Source organism: Aedes albopictus, chromosome 1 (assembly GCF_035046485.1).
Source record: "Aedes albopictus strain Foshan chromosome 1, AalbF5, whole genome shotgun sequence".
In the NCBI taxonomy this organism is placed as follows: Eukaryota; Metazoa; Arthropoda; class Insecta; order Diptera; family Culicidae; genus Aedes; species Aedes albopictus.
In genome coordinates, this window is record NC_085136.1 from 19,918,337 (window position 1) to 19,939,643 (window position 21,307).

Consider the following 21,307-nt stretch of genomic DNA (forward strand, 5'->3'; position numbering starts at 1 on the left):
AAGGTGTTTTACCTTGGTTTCATATCAGTGGAAATTTCATGAAAAGTTTTTTTCTTCAGAAATCAGAATTCAGGAGAAGTTCCAAAAAAAATTCCCTGAAAAATGATTCAATGATTCTTTGAACGAAAATTAAAAGGAACTTCAGAAAAAATATCCTCAAAACAATTCTCGGAAAAAAATCTTTTTGAATTTTTTGAAGAAATCACTACAACAATTTATGGGGTATTCCTTGAAGAATTATTAGCGGAATTTGGGTAGGAATCCCAGAAGAGATTTCTAGACTAAAGGAAGGATTTCCACAATAAAAATCCTGAGGTAATCACTGTAAGAATTTGTTTAGGATTTCCAAGATCAATGTTTGGTAGAATTTCTGGAAAAAAAAACTTAAATAAATTCTGAAGAAATTCTACGAGAATGTTTAGGTGAACCCGTGAAGGTATTCCTGGAGTTATATCTTGACAAAATCCTGAACGAGGTCCAGGTAAAACTCCTGTAGCAATTACTAATGATTGGTTTTATTGCTGGAGGAGTCCCCGAAAGCAATTCCTTTAAATATTCCCCCAAGCAATTCCTTTAAATATTTCTGGAGAAATTCCTGGAAGAAATTCTAGAAGAATTCCAGGACCAACTCCTAGCGGAATTTGTGGAGAAATTCTTGGAGAAAATGCTTGAAGTTCCTGGGAAAGTTCCAGGCGCAATTCTTGAAAGAATTCTTGAAGAAATTCTTGGGCCAGCTCCTGGAAGAATTTCTTTAGGAATTTCTGTAGAGGTATTCCCGGTGGAAATCCTGAAGAAATTCTTGGTGAAATTCCTGATAGAACCCCTGGAGGAGTTGCTGGAAGTATTCCTGAAGGGATTCCTAGAGATATTCTTGGAAGAATTACTAATGGAATTGCCGTGAGAATTCATCAAAGAATTACTGGAGGAATTCATGGAGGAATTTCTGAATGAAAGCATGACAAAATTTCTGGTAGAATTCATGGAATTTGTGGGAGAGTTCTTGCTGGAAATCCTGGTGGAATTCTCGAGGTAGCACCTGGTGGTATTCCTGAAGGTATTCCTGTAAAAATTTAAGTATTTTTGGATAATAGGGGAATTCCCAAAAAATCTGGAGAAATCTCTAGTGAAACTCGTGGTGAAATTTCCGGTGAAAGAACCGGAAAAAATTTTGGGGACATTCCTAGAGTAATTCTTGGTGTATTCCTGGGGTTATACCTGGATGAGTTGCTGGAGGAATTCATGGTAATATTTTTCAGAAAATTCCTAGTAGAAATATTTGAGGTAAAATTCCTGATGGAATTTTTGGTGGAAATCCTGCAGGATTTCCAGGTGTAATACTTTGTCGAATCCCTGAAGGTATTGCTCATTAAATTCCAGGATCTGGATCTGGAGGCATTCCTGGTGACATTCGTGGTTGAATTCATGGTCGAACTGGTGGGGAAATACTAGAGCAGATCCCGGTTGAATTCCTGAAAAACATGTGAACAGTTTTCTGGTGAAATTCCTGGAGCAATTTCTTGAAGAAGGAACTATTGGAGAAATTACTTGACCAGTTCCTGGTAGAAAACCAAGACGGATTTCTGAAGAAATTATTTGAAAAATTCCTTGTGGAATTCCAAGACAAATTCTTGGAGGAATCTAAAAAGTAAGTGCTTAAGGCGGAGTGCGAGAGTAAGTCTCGGTACTATAATAGTTATTTATGTAACGAGTTGCAAAAAGTTGACTTTTTCAGCACGAGTCGTACATTTATCCAACGAGGCTTGACAATTTGCCAATTATCAACATTCTGTGTCTTTTAATTTTCTAGTTTTTCCCTGTTCCTTAAGGAATTTATAGAAACAATCCTGGAGGAATTCTTTCAAGCATTCTTGAAGAGACTCCTATTATACGTAATATAGGAAGCAGATAGACGAAGCAATAGAGGGGTTCCTTGTGGAATTCCAGTTGGAATACGTCGGCATTCCTGGCGAAGAAATAACTAAATGATTTTCTGATGAAAATACTGCAAGCATTACTGGAAAAATTATTAGAACGATTCTAGAGGAACTACTGGAGTAATTTCTATAGGAATTCCTGGAAGAAGTCCTTGAGGGATTTCTGAAGTAATTGCTAGAGGGATTCATGGAGGAATTCCAAGAGGAATTCTTGAAGAAATTTCAAAACTAAGTCCTAGGGGAATTCTTAGAAGTATTCCCGGAGAGATTCCCATACGTAATGCTAGAAAAAAAAACCCTAGAAAGATTCCAGAAGCAATGTCTAGAGGAAACCAGGAGGGACTTACTAAACGAAATTGTCGGAGTATGTTCTAGATAAATTCCTTGACGAATTCATACAAGAATTCCTGGTGGGATGGGATTTCAGGAAAATTCCAGGAAAAATAACATTGAAAATTTCTTAAACAATTTTTGTAGAAATTTCTGTAAGAATACCTGAAGAAATTGCAAGAGGAGTTGTTGGAATTTCTGAAGGATCCCTTGCAGAATTGCTCAAACCTCTTCTTTGAATTTCTGAAAAAATGCCTGGCTGATTTCCTGAAACAATCCTGTTGTGGAATTCTTACTAGAGAAGGCTTCGGAGAAATTTCAGAAAAATTCTAAAGGAATTTCTGGAAGAATACCAGGGAAAATTTCCGAAAGGAAAAGGTTACATTCTTCTAATTAAAATAAATGTGGAAGAATCCCTGGATGAATTTTTATGTGATTTTTTTTTGTTTTATGAGAGGCATCGTGCGAAAAAATCTGGGAGAAAGTATTTGTAGAAATTTCTATATTTTTTAAAGCAAACTCCTGCAGAAACCACTGGAAGAATGCGAAATAATCCAATGCGATTTCTTGAAGAAATTCTTGTAATATTGCCCATACAAATCTCGCGGTGTTGTGGTTCTCAGAAGGACTCCTGGAGGATTCCCAGATGAAACTCCTGAAGGAATCTTGAATTTAAACCTGAAGGTTTCCCTCAAGTAAGTTTTGCAGGATTTTCTGAAAGAACTTTTGCAGGAACCGTGTATTAGGAAATTCTAATTGAATGCCAAAGACAATTGTCGATTTTAGAGAGAATGAAACAATTCAGCCAGAATGTTTTCTATGCAATAAAGGCCACGATCACAGTCTAGCGGTTTTATGATGATTTAAAAAGCCTCATCTGTCCGGTGTGACTCAAAGTTATTACTCATTTCATTTCATTTATTTAGTTAACATCAAATTCATGATAAAACTGAATCAACAATTTGGCGCCATAATACTCGATTTGCAGCTGCAGCTCTCCAACCTCGGTCACGCCCAACACTCGCCAGATCACGCTCCACCTGGCCGCCCATCGTGCTCTCTGCTCTCCACGCCTTCTTTTACCAACCGGATGGTTAGCAAACACCAGCTTTGCAGGGTTGTTGTCCGGCATTCTTGCAACATGCCCTGCCCATCGTATCCTTCCGGCTTTGGCTACTTTCTGGATGCTGGGTTCGCCGTAAAGTGCAGCGAGCTCGTGGTTCATCCTTCTCCGCCACACACCGTTCTCCTGCACACCGCCGAAGATCGTTCTTAGCACGCGTCGCTCGAAAACTCCGAGTGCTTGCAGGTCCTCCTCGAGCATGGTCCATGTCTCGTGCCCGTAGAGGATTACCGGTCTTATTAACGTTTTGTACATGGTGCATTTGGTGCGTGGGTGAATCTTTTTCGACCGCAGTTTCTTCTGGAGCCCGTAGTAGGCCCGACTTCCGCTGATGATGCGCCTCCTAATTTCTCGGCTCACGTTGTTGTCAGCCGTCAGTAAGGATCCGAGGTAGACGAATTCCTCCACCACCTCGAAAGTATCCCCGTCTATCGTAACATTACTGCCAAGGCTTGTCCTGTCTCTCTCAGTCCCACCTACCAGCATGTACTTTGTCTTAGCCGCATTCACCACCAGTCCGACTTTTGCTGCTTCACTTTTCAGGCGGGTGTACTGTTCTGCCACCGTTCCAAATGTTCTAGCAATAATATCCATGTCATCCGCAAAACAGACAAATTGGCTGGATTTCGTGAAGATCGTACCCCGGCTGTTGAGCCCGGCTCGTCGCATAACACCTTCCAGGGCGATGTTGAATAGTAGGCAGGAAAGTCCATCACCTTGTCGTAGTCCCCGTCGAGATTCAAATGAACTGGATAGTTCACCCGAAATCCTTACGCTGTTCTGCACACCGTCCATCGTTGCTCTTATCAGTCTAGTCAGCTTCCCGGGAAAGCTGTTCTCGTCCATAATTTTCCATAGCTCTGTGCGGTCGATACTGTCGTATGCCGCTTTGAAGTCGATGAACAGGTGATACGTTGGGACCTGGTATTCACGGCATTTCTGAAGGATTTGCCGTAAATCTGTTAAAATTTTTATTTTATTAAAAAAAACTGCTGGAGAAATGTGTAAAATGATCCATAAATGTGTCCTTGTAGTGGAATTCAATGAAAAGTTCTCGTTCAAACCTTTGGGAGAAATTCATGAAAGATTTCTTAAAGAAATTCCTGTAGTTCTTAGAAGGATTCCTGAAGAAACTTTTTTAAGAAATTCAAACATGAAATTGTGGAAGTTTACACGACAGGGCGGCAACACTGTTACTGTCAAAAGCTAGTGCGTTTTTCTATGAACACCAAGTGTTTTTCTTTTATTTTTTTCTTCGGTCTTTCGGTTGTCAAGCTTTTTGTGTCTACGTATTTACTTTTATTAAGCAATCTGAACGAAATTCCAAAAACGCGAAAATATTGGGCAAAAGGAATCTTCGAATGAATCCCGGGAGAATTACCCAAAGTAATATCGGAATAAATTCAAAAAAGAAACTTTGAGAAATCTAAGAAAAATCAACGAAGAAAATAAGACTGTAAGAAATACCTAGAAGATTCCCAGAAAAAAAAACTCAAGAAGAATCCTGGAGGGGTCCCTGATACAATCTCATGAATAATCCATGAAAGAATCTTTGGAGAGTTCCCAATTGGCAGCCTTCGAAGCAACAATCGAGAAATCCCGGGAAGAACTCTTAATGGAATTCCAGAGTGAAGGAATCACTGTAATGTGTGATAGGGTGGGTCAACGTTGTATGGAAAAATTTTAAATTGAGTTAAAATGAAACAAGACATATTTTCAGTGTGGCAAAGGAAGCTCCCAGTAAATAACTGCGGAGGTGTTGAGAAGCAGGCTTTATCCCAGCTGGGATGTTACACCATAAAAAAAGAAGAATTCACCTTGAGCATGGAAACGTCGCCATTTGTGATAGCAACCCCAATGCGACATTATTTTTGATTGACAATGACACTAATAATCGCACTTGAAACGCCTCCCCCATCCAGGGTTGTATTATAATAAATTAGAGTTATCACGCAAGAGGTTGATGGACATTCAGCATAACGAAGACCTTTGTTGTATTATACTTTTCCTGGTTAGGTATCATTATTCCTGAAATAAATGACCTAAATGTGAATAAGACGTTTCAAATTGAACAAAACCACGGGATAATTTACTGAATTTGGTTGCAAATCATCAAGGTGTTCATCCGAGCGGTCGTTTTGCCATAGATAGGTGCTGAACAACACAGAAGAAATGAAAAAAAGCCTTCTTCGATGGTTTCCAGAAAACACTTGACGAAAAAAAGTTGAGATGCCAACTAGGATGGCGCACCCACCTAGCACAGTTTACCGATGATACACATGCCTCCTTGGATCTTTCTATTTGCCAAATGGCTTTTCCTCGTCAACGCTCACAGTGAGTGAGCGGAGGAGTGAAATAGGATAGGCCCGCCTCCACGTGGAACCTCCACCACTCGACCAGGATCCGAGCTAGGAAGACCCTCAAATGGCTCGCTGCTAATTCCTCCGAGAAGTCTTGGCTAATTAAATGAGCAATTAAGTTGACTGTGTTAAGCGAAGATGTGTGTGTATGTGTGTATGTATGTGCGCGGGAGAAGCCTCTTAAAAAGCGCAAAGCACGCTCGATGATGCATTAAAGATGACTCCTCGTACACAAAAGTTTTCGACACTGATGAGAGTGAAGCACCATTATTTCTATTACTTATCGAGAAGCTTGACGATGACAGTCAGTGGGATTCTTAAATTGAATTATCTCTTCCAGCTAATATCTTGCCAGTTCCAGAGTGTGAACAGTGTGGAAAATGGAGTTTGAAAAATCTAATTTCCGGTCGATAGGACCCGTCGCTTCTCTTGTTGGAATTTCAACTTCATACTTCTAGTCAAAAATTGAAAACTCTAAACAACTTAACCACGCGGATTCGCAATTGAATAATCCGCAAGCGAGAAAGTTTCTCTAACTTTACCATTTCCACTGGCATTGGCATTGACAGTGGCAGAAATAAAAACAAGCCGAAATTATTCTACCACCGCGCCACATCGAAGTAGGCTGGCTGAAAGTAACCTTGATTTCTCCGGTTAACGGCAAGGCAACAACAACAGTCAGCGGGAAGAACAAGTCGCAGCAGGCTGCGAATGCTGAAACTTTTTGTACGGCTTTTACGACTCCCCGTTGAATCGAGGAAATTACAATCGAATGACAATCATCAGGGTGGTGGGAAAGGATTGCTGTTTTTCTTGTACTTTATTTGCTTCGCGCCGATTTTGGGTTGAAATTTTTTAGCAAGAAAATTGAACGAATGTGCGATTCCGAAATATTTAAGAATGGTCTTTATGGTAGGGATTCGATTTTCTTGACTACACAGAAAAAAATATGTAATTAAAAATCAGCGAGAAATCATGCACATAAAGGGAATGCTAGATTTAGTGCACTTTTACATGAGATATAATGTAAAATTACATTACCATCGTGTAAATTTCCGCCATCCATCGCGTAAACCATCATGGACTCCAACCGGTTACATGACTATTAGCGGAAATTTACACGATTGTAACGTAATTTTACATGATATCTCATGTAAATATGCACTAACTCTAGCATTCCCTTTATGTGCATGATTTCTCGCTGAATTTTACATGAATATTTTTTTTTCTGTTTAGAGTATTTACGTGCCTTGCTTTCGATGTACTCATGCAAAATGCTCATTGGCAGAGGAAGCTCTCAGTTTACAACTGTGGAAGGGCTTCTAGAACACTAATCTCAGACACAGGGTTTGTACCACTAAAGACATTACGCCAAGAAGAGAAGAGAAGAGGAGGAAGAATGAACGTTAACGGGTGAAAAATCTGTGAGCTCATTCCATGCTGTTATTATGAAATATTTTTTTTTACGAAGATTAGTTTGATAATAAAGAGAAGTTGTTAAAAAATCGGTATTTGCTGTTTAGTGAGTAATTTATTTCAAATTATGAGGAGGCTCAAATGTATCTGCAAAAATATCCGAACCGTATCGTGCTGACATTTTGGTCGTGGGAAGAGAATCCCAAATATAACAATAAGTAGTCACGCAAGATTTGATATGAATGATTACAGGAATTTCTCCCAAAAATATTTTACAATTTTCATTAAGTTTATTCGGAAATTCTATGTTACGTTTGTAAATAGTTGTGAACATTTTGTCAGTTAATTTTCTGTTTTGTACTGTGATTTGTTCATTTGCCCCTAAATTTTAATGTGCATTTGTAGCGCTTCAAACATTTCAGGAGCGAACCAGCACAAAACACGCAAGCCGTCCCCTAACACGGACATCAAATTGTAGACGGTCTTGTGTTGTTGCCCAAATCAGGATGCCCCTTAGGATTAGAAATTCCTAGACCAAAACAAGCTATGAATGCCGCAACAAATGCTGCGAACTAAAAGGCGAACTGCCAAACAAAATACAATTCTAGGATGGCTGATGGACCAAGAATAATTATGAAACCTCGGCATCCTGGCATTGGACTTCGTTATCTGTTTAGATAACTGGGCACAATTTATGTCATGTGTTGCATGTTTGTGTTTTGTACATTTGTAACGTTACATTTTGTTTTTCGTATCTAAGTTCCCAGACGTGGGGCCCGATACGGAAAATAAAATGTACATTTGTAATGTTCCATTTTATTTTGCGTATCTAAGTTCCCAGACGTGGGGATTTTAATGTGGGATTTTAATAAAAAAATAATTCCACCTGGAATCAAACAACGAACCTCTAAATTGCCAATCCAGCACTCTTACCAACTGAGCTAGTGAGGTTTCACACCACCGTAAGTGTCGAAACGCCAATAAAAGCTATTCCCAGTTTGCGTTCGCTTGGCCCGTCGTCGCTTGTTTCCAGGGAACAAAGAGGACGACGAAAAAGTTGGTGGGTGACTATTTATGATTGAGCTTCGTCGTGAAGCCCGCAGTCAGCGACGAAAAGGCTAATCGTCACCGTTGTTCTTTCGGACGAAGATTGTTTTATTGTTATCTTCACGCAGTGGTGACGAGAAGGACGATTGTCAACCCTGGGCTCTGGAGCCGACCTACTGATACCTGAATGTAATTGTCGAAACAATTCCTTAAGGTTTAGTCTGAGATAACTTTTAAGCACTTTCCGCAGGAGGTCACAATGAAATTTTTGAAATAGTTTTCTAAAAAAAATAACGAATTCTTAATCCTTCGAGACGCACGTCGTTGTAAACAGTAAAACACTCCCAGAAAAACCTCGCTCGTGCTATACAGCGCGAGCACGGTGCAGTTTTAGGATCACAAAGGCGCGAAGGTCAAGTGAATTACCAAGGAATTTCGGAGGAACTTTCAAAAGAAATGATTGCAGGAATTCCATGAGAGAGACATCGCTTGGCGTACTCCAAGGGGAATTCCTCTCTGGACCTCCTACAGAATTTCCTCAGACAAAACCTTTTGGAAGGGACCTGCAGCAATTCTTTTAGGAATTGATTTGGTAATTTTCTTAGAAAATAACCAGAAATTCCATTAAGCAAGTACTTCAGTGTTTATTTTGATTTCCTTTTCTCCGATAATTTCTTCAGATATTGATCCGGATTTTCCATATAAGAAATACTCTCGGCAGTTCCTCAAGTAACTTCTCCTACAATATCTTGATGATTTTTCAAAGGAATTTACGGAAAGTTCCTGAAAAAATGTCATAACAATTCGATAAGAAATTTCTGGAAGAGTTCCTAAGTGAGTTCCCCGATTCCTTACGTTCTTTTTTAGAAATTTTGAAAGCCTCTATGAAGGAATCATCTGGAATACTTCCGAGAGAACTACTGAATTTTGAAATCTGCCAAAGGACCTTTGAATGAATAACAAGGACATTCCTCAACTCAAGGAATGGCAAGAATAATTTTCCAAAGAACAACTGTCGAGAAACTCCTCAAAATGATTGCCGGAGAAATGCATGTAGAAACTTTCAGAAAACTCCTTAAAGAATTACCGGAGAAATGCCTTATGAAATTTCTGAAGGATTTTTAAGGAGAACGTGCAAGAGGAATTTGAATTGCTACAAGAAATTTTAAGAATCTTTGAAAGACATTTAGAAGAAATTACTGTTGGATTTTCCCAACGAAATTTCTAAAAATAATTGCCATAAGAATTTCTAAGCAATTGTGGGAGGAATGTAATACCTTAATAAATATCCTTTGGATTCCCGAAGAAAATTGTGGGAAAGCTTTTGAGGGATTTTTCGTAGCATTCGACTGAAATGATCGTCGAAGGAATTTCTTAGAAAATTTTAAATTGAGTTCTTACAGAAATTACTGGAGGAATTCTTTAAGAAATTTATGAGGAAAATGCTGGGAAAATACCATGGATTCCCTGAAGAAACTGCAAGACCAATTCCTTAACAGTATACCGGAGAAATTTCTAAGGGAATTTCCCAATGAAAAGAGTTAATGTTTAGGAAGAAACTGGATAAAGTACTTGAGAAATAAACTAAGGTATGGCAAAAGTAATTGCTGGAGAAATTTCTTTAAAAAAATCGGAAAAATTAAAAATACCTGAAGAAAATTCGATGAAAATACTAAGGAAACCTCTAGCCTAATTCTTGAAAAAAAAAAATCCAGAAGTCTCAGGAAGCATCATTGAAAAAGTTTCCAAAATACACAAAGTTCTTCGAAAAATAGTTGGAGGAATACCTCCAGAAAGTCCCGTATGAATTTCATAAGAAACTCATAGTAGAATTCCATACGGAATTTCTGGAGTAATTCCATATTCCATTAGTATGGGACACGCTTATATGGAAAAAATAAATCCTCGCTCCAGTCGACTTTTTAGATCCCATTTAGGTCCCATATGAACTGTACAAAATTTCAGCGCAATCGGAGAAACTATAATTTAGCGCAAGCGGTTCAAAGTTTGTATAGGATTTACTATGGGAAAAGTTACTCTTTCAAACAAAAAATCCCAGAGGTCGCCCTTTGTCTCCTTAATTCAAATCGATCAACGCTTCCTGTAGAAATAACATTTATGAAACTTTTCTTCGAAGACCGCAAAACGATTGGATGCTTGTGGAAAAAGTTATTGATTTATTATCGATTAGTGATCCAACGAACGGCTTTTTGCTTTGTTTTATCAGCAGCACTGCTGCTGCCGTTGTTGCATGGGGTGGCGGGAGGCATCACCACCCCCAGAAACAGCAGCATCCAAAGCAGCAGCTACAGTGCTGCTAAAAAAAACAAAACAAAAAGCCGTTCGTTGGATCACTAATCGGTAATAAATCAATAACTTTTTCCACAAGCATCCAATCGTTTTGCGGTCTTCGAAGGAAAGTTTCAAAAATGATTTTTTCTACAAGGAACATTGATCGATTTGAATTAAGGGGACAAAGGGCGACCTCTGGGATTTTTTTTGTGAAAGTGTAACTTTTCCCGTAGTAAATCCTATGAAAACTTTGAACCGCTTGCGCTAAATTATAGTTTCACCGATTGCGCTGAAATTTTGCACAGTTCATATGGGACCTAAATGGAATCGAAAAAGTTGACTGGAGTGAGAATTTGATGTTTGTCCCATACTAATATTCCATATTCCATCCTCTGGAGTAATTCCATATTCCATCCCATAAAATATTCCACAAAAAACTCCTACAGAAATTCAGGAATAAACCCCTGAAAGTTTTCCTTTAGAAACATCTAGATGGAATTTTAGAATGGACTTGCGGAAGAATTGCTGAATAATGTACAGAAAATTATAAAAAAATCCTAGGGGAATCAAAGAAGTTCTTGGAGGAATGTCGCAAGAATATTTTGGAAGAATCCCGGAAAGATTTCTCGGATGAATCCCATAGCGAATTCCTGGAGAAATCCCAGAAAAATCTGCTCCCAGGTGAAATCGTAAATGGAATTTCTGGACTAATCCTGCAGGAATTCCAAAAGGAATCCTGAAAAGAACTAATATATAATTCTGGGGATTAATTGTTGAACCAATCTAGGAAAAAACTTCTAAAGGAATCGAGAAAGGGACTCCTGTTTAGAAAAAATGGCATCCCAGAAAGAATTACGTGAGAAATCGGTGGAGGAATGTCTGGTGGAATTTTAGGAAGGGATCCTGGAGGAATCTCAGAAGAAGTAATCTTCAAAATAAGGAAGCTCATTCCTTGAGGTATCTCGGAAGACAACTCTCTGCGGAATTGGAGGAATCCAAAAAGGAACTCTTGTTTAATCTTAGAACCAATTCCTGTAGGAGCCCCTTGACAAATCTCAGAAGGAACGTCTAAAGTACAACAGGAAAAAATTATCGGTGCAATGCTTAGAAGAACTTCCAGAGGAGTCACAAAAGGTATGCCTAATCCAGGAAGGAATCACAAAAACAACCCCTCTAGAGCGATCCCAGAGAGATCTCCTGGATTATTCTCAGAAGGAACTCCTTGATGAATCAGAACTTCTGGATGAATCTTAAACAGCATTTCCCCACTAGTCGAGGAACTTGAAGGTCGATTCGCTCATCTGCAAAGATTACCCGTCGTAAGTTATCACGATGTAGTTCCGGCTATGCTAATCGGTCTGGACAACACCAAGGTGTGGATTCCTCTAAAGCAACGCAACGCAAAGGAAAAGTTAACGAACCAGTACCCCCCAAAACAAGGCTAGGATGGGTTGTATTCTAGCGTAGCAACTACACGGGCAAACTCACTAGCTTACTTACTCACTCGCACATCTGTTCACGCACTTATCAATTCACTCACTAATGACTACATCACTCGCTATCTCACTACACCACTAATTCCGCAAATTACTCACTGACGAAGTCCCTATATCTCTCACCAATAGACTCACGCACTCACTACATAATTCATGCACTTACCAACTCACTCACTAAATAAATTATTTACTCACTACATCACTCACTAGCACACAAACCCAAACATACACTCACTCGCTCTTCTACTCACACATTCACAGCTCGCCAGATGACTCGCTCGCTCGCTCGCTCACTTTCTCATTTACTTCTCATCTCACTACATCAATCACTCCTTCCCTTAATAACTTACCGACTCACACATCATGTAACAACTGACTAGTTTTCTAATTTACTCACTTACAAGCTCATTTACTCACTGACTGGCATACTCACTAACTCACACAATAACTCTCTAACAGGCTTACGTACAAACAAACAAAAAATTATAAGCAGGCGATGCTTATAATTATGGTCCCGACATCATCGTAGATAGAATGGGTCTGAATGAGGATATATGGAATATCGTGAGCAGAGCCATGACAGAACGCAAGCCAATTGTAGCAATTTGTTCTTAGCTTGAAGCGGATTTGGGGCTTCGGGTAAGAGCTCAACCCCACACACACTATACTAGAACCTTCCACACATAGTAAATAAACCCACTCACTCACTAGCTAGCTTGCAAGCACTCACTCATTCACTCACTCAATTACTCACTCACTAACTCATCAACACATTAACTCACTCATTAATTAACTTTCTAACTCACTCAATAACTCCTTAATCTATAAACTCACTCATTACCTCTCTCATTGTCATAATCGCTCATTAACTTATTCGATAAATCACTTACTAACTAAATGACTAAATGATCAATTCACACATTAATACATTCAACAGAGCTTATTTCTCCAGAGATATACCTCCAGGAATTCCTCATAGACTTCTGCCAAGAAACTCTCCAAGCGTTTCTGCAGGAATCCCTCCAAGAGTTTCTCCAGGAATTCCTCCAAGAATTCCTCTATGAATTTTTCCAAGAAACTCTTAAAAATTTCTCTAGAAATTCCACAAAGAATATCTCTAGAAACCTGCAGGAAATCGTACAGAAGTTTTTCCAAAAAATACTCCAGAGATTTATCCGAGATTACTTTCAGGCATTTCTTCAGAAATTCCGCCAGCAATTCGTAAAGAAATTTTTCAAGGAATTCCAACAGAAATTTCTTCAGGAAATCCTTCAGAAACTTCTTCAGGAATTTGGCGAAGAATTCTTTCAGGGATTCCTCTAGGGATTTTTTCGGAGTTTTTTTTTTCAAGAATTCCTCCAGAAATTCTTCCATGAATACCCCCAGGATCCTTCAGGAAACCTTAGTAATTCCTGAAAAAAATCCTCTCGGGATTACTGGGAGAATTCTTCCGAGAGTTTCTTCAGGGGTTTCTTCAGAAATTTCTCCGAAAATTTTTAAGGAATTACGCCAAACATTCCTCACGAAATTTTTCCAGGAACTATTTCAGGACTTCTGTTACCACGCGATATTATTAATTTCAATCATCAATTAACGAAACCGAAGTGTATCGTATAATTTGTCCAAATTTCTACTACTACCATAAATGGAATCCAGACAGGTCGCCAGAACAATCTGGAAAGCAGTCATAAAATAATAAAAGCAAAACCTTTTCAGGCAGCGGTACGCATAGCGGCAGATAAGCAACGTTATCTGAAGCCTTTGGGTAGAGAGAAAGGCACGGTAAAGGCTGGGTATGCTGCGCAATTCAGATCCCATTGTGATCCACTAGCCTCTGCCCAGCAACTCCTATCCCTACCTCCACGCGGTACCGGCCGGAAACTATGAGCAACCTTAGGGAAGATCGGGTAACCAACCCCGGTGGGAACTTTGGTCGTAGGCTGACAGGGAAGGGGGGGTTTGCTTCGGCAAACCTGAGCGTCTGTTCTCCAGGAGGAGCGGCTCACAACAGCGTCTGATCCCCATATTAGGGGCGGCTGATCTACGTCCGAGTGCCAGGGAAGGACTCTAAGCTCAACTGTGCACTATGGTCCTCCGGAAAGTAGGGGGTTGGTGTCAGGCCCTACGAGCCAGCCGTAAAAAACCATTGTAACGGAAAATCAGCAACAGAATAATACGAACCGAGACCAACGGCAACGACCCCAGCGAACAAAAAGGACTTGCGATTGGAAACTCGGTACGTGGAACTGCCGATCTCTCAACTTCATTGGGAGCACCCGCATACTCGCCGATCTACTGAAGGACCGCGGGTTCGGCATCGTAGCGCTGCAGGAGGTGTGTTGGACAGGATCCATGGTGCGAACGTTTAGAGGTAATCATACCATCTACCAGAGCTGCGGCAACACACGCGAGCTGGGAACAGCTTTCATCGTGATGGGTGATATGCAGAGGCGCGTGATCGGTTGGTGGCCGATCGACGAAAGAATGTGCAGGTTGAGGATCAAAGGCCGATTCTTCAACTTCAGCATAATAAACGTGCACAGCCCACACTCCGGAAGTACTGATGATGACAAGGACGCATTTTACGCGCAGCTCGAACGCGAGTACGATCGCTGCCCAAGCCACGACGTCAAGATCATCATAGGAGATTTGAACGCTCAGGTAGGCCAGGAGGAGGAATTCAGACCGACGATTGGTAAGTTCAGCGCCCACCAGCAGACGAACGAAAACGGCCTACGACTCATTGATTTCGCCGCCTCCAAAAATATGGCCATACGTAGCACCTTTTTCCAACACAGCCTCCCTTATCGTTACACCTGGAGATCACCACAGCAGACGGAATCTCAAATCGACCACGTTCTGATTGACGGACGGCACTTCTCCGACATTATCGACGTCAGGACCTATCGTGGCGCCAACATCGACTCCGACCACTATCTGGTGATGGTCAAACTGCGCCCAAAACTCTCCGTCATCAACAATGTACGGTACCGGCGACCGCCACGGTACAACCTAGAGCGACTGAAGCAACCGGATGTCGCCTCAGCATACGCACAGAATCTCGAAGCCGCGTTGCCAGACGAGGGCGAGCTCGATGAGGCCCCTCTAGAGGACTGCTGGAGTACAGTGAAAGCAGCCATCAACGACGCAGCCGAGAGCACCATCGGGTACGTGGAACGGAATCGACGTAACGAATGGTTCGACGAAGAGTGCAGAACGGTTTTGGAGGAGAAGAACGCAGCGAGGGCGGTAATGCTGCAGCAAGGGACTCGACAGAACGTGGAACGTTACAAACAGAAGCGGAAACAGCAGACCCGCCTCTTTCGGGAGAAAAAGCGCCGCCTGGAAGAAGCGGAGTGTGAAGAAATGGAACTGCTGTGCCGTTCCCAAGAAACACGAAAGTTCTATCAGAAGCTCAACGCATCCCGCAACGGCTTCGTGCCGCGAGCCGAAATATGCAGGGATAAAGACGGAGGCCTCTTGACGGACGGACGTGAGGTGATCGAAAGGTGGAAGCAGCACTTCGATCAGCACCTGAACGGCGTGGAGAACGTAGGCACGGGAGCCCACGGCAACGGAAGGTACGACGACGACAGTGCAGCGGAGGACGGAAATGAACCAACTCCCACGCTGAGGGAAGTTAAGGATGCCATTCACCAGCTCAAACCCAACAAAGCAGCTGGTAAGGATGGTATCGCAGCTGAACTCATCAAGATGGGCCCAGAAAAGTTGGCCACCTGTCTGCATCGGCTGATAGTCAGGATCTGGGAAACCGAACAGCTACCGGAGGAGTGGAAGGAAGGGGTAATCTGCCCCATTCACAAGAAAGGCGACCATTTGGAATGTGAGAACTTCAGGGCGATCACTATTTTGAATGCTGCCTACAAAGTGCTATCCCAGATCATCTTCCGTCGTCTGTCACCTAAAACAAACGAGTTCGTGGGAAGTTATCAAGCCGGCTTCATCGACGGCCGGTCGACAACGGACCAGATCTTTACCGTACGGCAAATCCTCCAGAAATGCCGTGAATACCAGGTCCCAACGCACCACCTGTTCATCGACTTCAAAGCGGCATACGACAGTATCGACCGCGCAGAGCTATGGAGAATCATGGACGAAAACGGCTTCCCTGGGAAGCTGACTAGACTGATTAAAGCAACGATGGACGGTGTGCAAAACTGCGTAAGGATTTCGGGTGAACTATCCAGTTCATTCGTATCTCGCCGGGGACTGCGACAAGGTGACGGACTCTCATGTCTACTCTTCAACATCGCGGTGGAAGGTGTAATGCGACGAGCCGGGCTCAACAGCCGGGGAACGATTTTCACAAAATCCGGTCAATTTGTGTGCTTTGCGGACGACATGGACATTATCGCTAGAACATTTGGAACGGTGGCAGAACTGTACACCCGCCTGAAACGCGAAGCAGCAAAGGTCGGACTGGTGGTGAATGCCTCAAAAACAAAGTACATGCTGGTAGGCGGAACCGAACACGACCGGATCCGTCTGGGTAGTAATGTTACGATAGACGGGGATACTTTCGAGGTGGTGGAGGAATTCGTCTACCTCGGATCCTTACTGACGGCTGACAACAACGTGAGCCGAGAAATTAGGAGGCGCATCATCAGCGGAAGTCGGGCCTACTACGGGCTCCAGAAGAAACTGCGGTCGAAAAAGATTCACCCACGCACCAAATGCACCATGTACAAAACGTTAATAAGACCGGTAATCCTCTACGGGCACGAGACATGGACCATGCTCGAGGAGGACCTGCAAGCACTCGGAGTTTTCGAGCGACGCGTGCTAAGAACGATCTTCGGCGGTGTGCAGGAGAACGGTGTGTGGCGGAGAAGGATGAACCATGAGCTCGCTGCACTTTACGGCGAACCCAGCATCCAGAAGGTGGCCAAAGCCGGAAGGATACGTTGGGCAGGGCATGTTGCAAGAATGCCGGACAACAACCCTGCAAAGCTGGTGTTTGCAACGGATCCGGTTGGCACAAGAAGGCGTGGAGCGCAGAGAGCACGATGGGCGGACCAGGTGGAGCGTGACTTGGCGAGCATTGGGCGCGACCGAGGATGGAGAGCGGCAGCCACAAACCGAGTATTGTGGCGTACTATTGTTGATTATGTCTTGTCTTAATGATGTTGAACAAATAAATGTATGTATGTATGGGTAGAGAGAAAGGACAAAAGGAAATAGGACTAGGTAAAATTAGCATGTGCAGGCAGCTTCGTTAAGAAGTAACCAAAACAAAAATATGATTCATTTCTTCTCAGGTACATTTGTCAGTTAAGTTTGGCCGTATAAATATAAGCTCATAGTTAGAAATAAAGTTAGTGTGCTCCCTAAGGTCGACCGTTTCACTTCAGAAAGAAAGTCCTAGTGTCACTTTGGTAACTCGAAGATTCCCTCCAGAATCACTAGACCTTCGCCTAAGAAAGGTTTCTAGCTCTGGACTTAGAAAAATCGAGATTGCGAAAGCGGCAACTATACTCAGAACCAGGTAAAGAGAATTGAGTTAATGATTGTTCTTTAAGTATTTCTCATCTGTCAGTTTATCAGCCCTTCGCTTGAGAGAGGTGTCTGACCTGGTGGATCGGGCCGAAATACTAAGCTCAAGATACAACTCATTCCCTTTGCTTTGCGACTGAGTCACGCATCTGTGTGATCTTTGCTGTTTATCACTCGACTGGAGCAAAAGTTTAATTACCGAAACCTTCGCGCGGTAAATTTGCTGAGTCGAAGATAACACTTCCTTAAAAAAATCTTCTTGGAATTCCACCAGGAAGTCCTCGAAGAGTTCCTCAAGGCTTTTATCCCAGACATTTGCCCACAATTTTTCCATTCCTCAAAAACAATCCTACACGACCTTCCCCAAGACTTTCCTGGAAGAATTCCTGAAGGTATTTTTTGAAAAAAAAAACCTGGTATTTCTAGAGTAACTTGTAAAATAATCCCTGGTCAAATGATTGGAGGGATTCTTGGAGGATTTTTTGACAGAAGAATTGGAGCTGGTCTCGGAGAAATTATCGGAATTCCTGTAGGAATTCTTGAAAAAAATTCTGGAGAAATTCCGGGATGAATTCTTAGCAGAAGTTTTGGAGGAATAACTGGAGAAATTCTGAAAAAAAATCTTGGAGGATTTTTTGGATAAATTCTTAACAGAATTCTTGGGGTAAATCCTGGGGAAATTCTTGGAGAAATACTAGGAAGAAATCTCGAAGCAGTTCCTGGAGAACCTGAAAAAAATCTCGTAGGAATGCCTGAAGTGGTTCCAGGAGTATTTTCTTGAGGAATTTCTGGAGGTTTCCTGAAGAATCTTGGAGGTATTCATGAAGGAATATCTGGAGATTTTTTTTTATGAATTCTTGAAGGAATGTCTTGAAAAAAATTCTTGGAGGTATTTGTGGAGAAACTCCTGAAGGGATTGTTGGCAGAAGTTATAGAGGGACCCCTGGTGAAATTCTTGGGGGAATTCCGCAAGATATCATAAGAGGAATTCTAGGATGACTTCCGGGAGGAATTGCTGGAATAATTCCTGACGGAGTTCCTGGAGTAATTTTGGGAGTAATTTTGGGAGTCAATTTGGAAGGAATTTTTGCCGTAACTCCTTCAGAAATTGTGGAGGAATTTCTGAGGAAATCCCTGAAGAAATTCTATAATGAATCCTTAGAGTAATCCCAGGAGTATTATCTTGAAGAATTACTAAAGGTTTCCAGAAGGATCCATGAAAGAATTCTGGAGAAATTCTTTTTAAAAAATCCTATCAAAATCCCTGGAGGATTTCCTGTTGTAATTTCTGTTGAAATTCCGTGAAAAATTTCTTCACGAATTCCTGGCGGAATTTCTGGAGAAACGTCTGAAAGTAGTCTCGGATGAATCTCTGAAGTAATTGTTGGAAGAATTACTGAACGATTTCCTGCGGGTTTCTGGAGAAATTCTTTGAGAAGTTCCTGGAGAAACTCTTGGAGAATTTCTTGACAGAAGTCTATGAGGAATTCCTGGAGAAATACCTAAAGGGATTCTTTGAGGATTTCTTGGAAGAATTTTATTTTTGAGGAATTCTTGAAGAAATTCCTGGAGCAATTTTTGTACGAATTTCAGGTAAAATTCTCGGAGGAACTCCTGGAAGAGTTTTCGAGAAATTTCTCGAAAAAATCCTAGAGAAACTGTTCCAGGAATTACTGGTCGAAAATCTTGGAGGAACATCTTGAAAGATTCTTTAAAGAATTCATGGTGAAAGTCTTGGGGGAATTCCAGATGGATTTTTTTTTGAAGGAATATAAAGTAAAGAGATACAAGAGTAGAACTTGTGGAGCTTGAATGTCTCAATTTCAGAACAGTTTTGATGACCTAGATTACCAAGTGGATGTTGCTTAGTTATCGGAATTGCACTCCGAGGCGTAGCGTAGATCATATTCCGCGAGCATTCGCTACAATGAAATATCCTAAGATTTACAGATATTGCGACCCATACTTCAAAGTACATTGGGTCCGTTTGTATGCCAGTGGACACCCAACAAGCAACACATAGAGATACTCGTAATATTATGAGGTGCAACAGACACAATCGTGAAAGAAGTAGAGCCTGTAGACCTTGAAGGCTCTAATTCCAAAATAGTTAGGAAAGCCTGGAATATCCCATGAATGTACCAGAAGCGTTGTAGTTGTGCACTGAAGTTCCATCAGCAGTATGGGCTACATAGGACGAATATTTTTTTTACAATATTAGCATGATACAGGATGTAGATATCGTAACCCAAACTTCAAAGTGTTTTGAAGGCCAATTATTTTTCAAGGAATGTCCAACCACCACAATATTGAGTTGCTCGTAACATTGCGAGGTCTAATGGACATCATTGCTTTGAGTGCTTTGAGGCTTTCTGAGTACCGTGGACTATGATCTGTGATGATTCATCGTGCATCAAACTTGGTTTAGAATGTTGGATTTGTGACACAAACTTTGGAGTACTTTGGAAACCTTAGAAAAGTTCTGGGATAAGATCGTCCCGGGTGTTCACGGGTTAAACACCCATTGAAAAAAAAAATACAATAGGGAGATTCATTTAACAGCGTAAACTGATTAAACGTCGTGATTGCCAAGGCAATCTTTGATTATTTCATTTGCAAAATCATGAAACATTTTAAATAAGCAGAAAATCATGGCCTACGCAGCAATTCAATCTATTTAGTGAGTACCCCTTAATGCCCGTGAAAGCCACTCTTCCTCGTGACAGTTCTAAAAATAATTGATCATCGCATACTATGTAGCTTCTTCTGTACGCGGAGATAGCCCATTGCTCGTTATTTCCGCACCGTGATCCAAATTTCAAATTTTCACGTTATAGAGGAACTCTCTTATTTTCGGCCGTTTTGTTCTCTTCGTCAAGGGGAAATATGTTGAGCTCATAGTTGGCCTCAAATCATTCCCAATCAAGCTGAGTTATATTTTTGACCAAATTTCAGGCAATTTGACCGACAAAAACCCCCTTTGACGAAGAAAACAAATCTGCGGATATGTATATCTCAAAGTCACCCTATTTTGCCTTCTTTCATCCTCATCCTATATCCCATATTACCTTGAAAAAGATCGTATATGATGAAACAGTCTTTTATGACGCTGGAAGAAATTTCCAAAAAAAATAATAATAAACAAAACGTGCCACTGGAGCTGGTTTACCGCAACCTGTTTTTGTGTCTAGAGTCCTCTCTGGAGCCACCATATTGAATGCCTTATCATTTAAGTGTAGGTTTCCTGAAAACCTCTGACACTGTGAGTACTAGGCAGGGTGGTCTGACCAATGGATTTTCGACATGACTACCGATTCACAGATAAGAACCAAGAAACTACCGATTTTCAAATTTCTAAACGAAAACATCCGATTTTCAACCTTAGTAATCAAAAAAGTTGTATTCTAAAATGGCATACCGGTTAGCTGTGCCCGCTGCCGCCATTTCCACCCGCGAATAAGTGAATATCCTAAAGACCTCCTTGTATTCCTTTCGGGATGCTTCCTTCCTCGAGATACCGCAAATTTATATCTTTAAATTCTTCCGCAGATACGTACTGAATAGTTACCATGATTTATCTCGGAGTTTTCTTTTGGAATTCTCAATTTTCTGGCGATTTACTAGAGTTTATTTTAGAATTTCTTCAGGAGTTTCTCACAAGGTTCAATCCCAAATTCTTCCGAAGATTTGTCCGCTGTTCCTTCAGGGATTTCAGAGAGTTTTTCCTAGAATTTCTATCGAAGCCCTAAATATCGGCAAGAGTTTTTCCGGAGTCTCTGCAGAAGTACCTCCCTG

General features: G+C 41.3%; 1 protein-coding gene across 1 annotated transcript in view; it reads right to left on the reverse strand.

The window, feature by feature from the left end:
• LOC109433599 (uncharacterized) overlaps positions 1-21,307 on the reverse strand; it is a 192,020-nt gene that overhangs the window by 61,767 nt on the left and 108,946 nt on the right. The gene's annotated exons all lie outside the window — the stretch shown is intronic.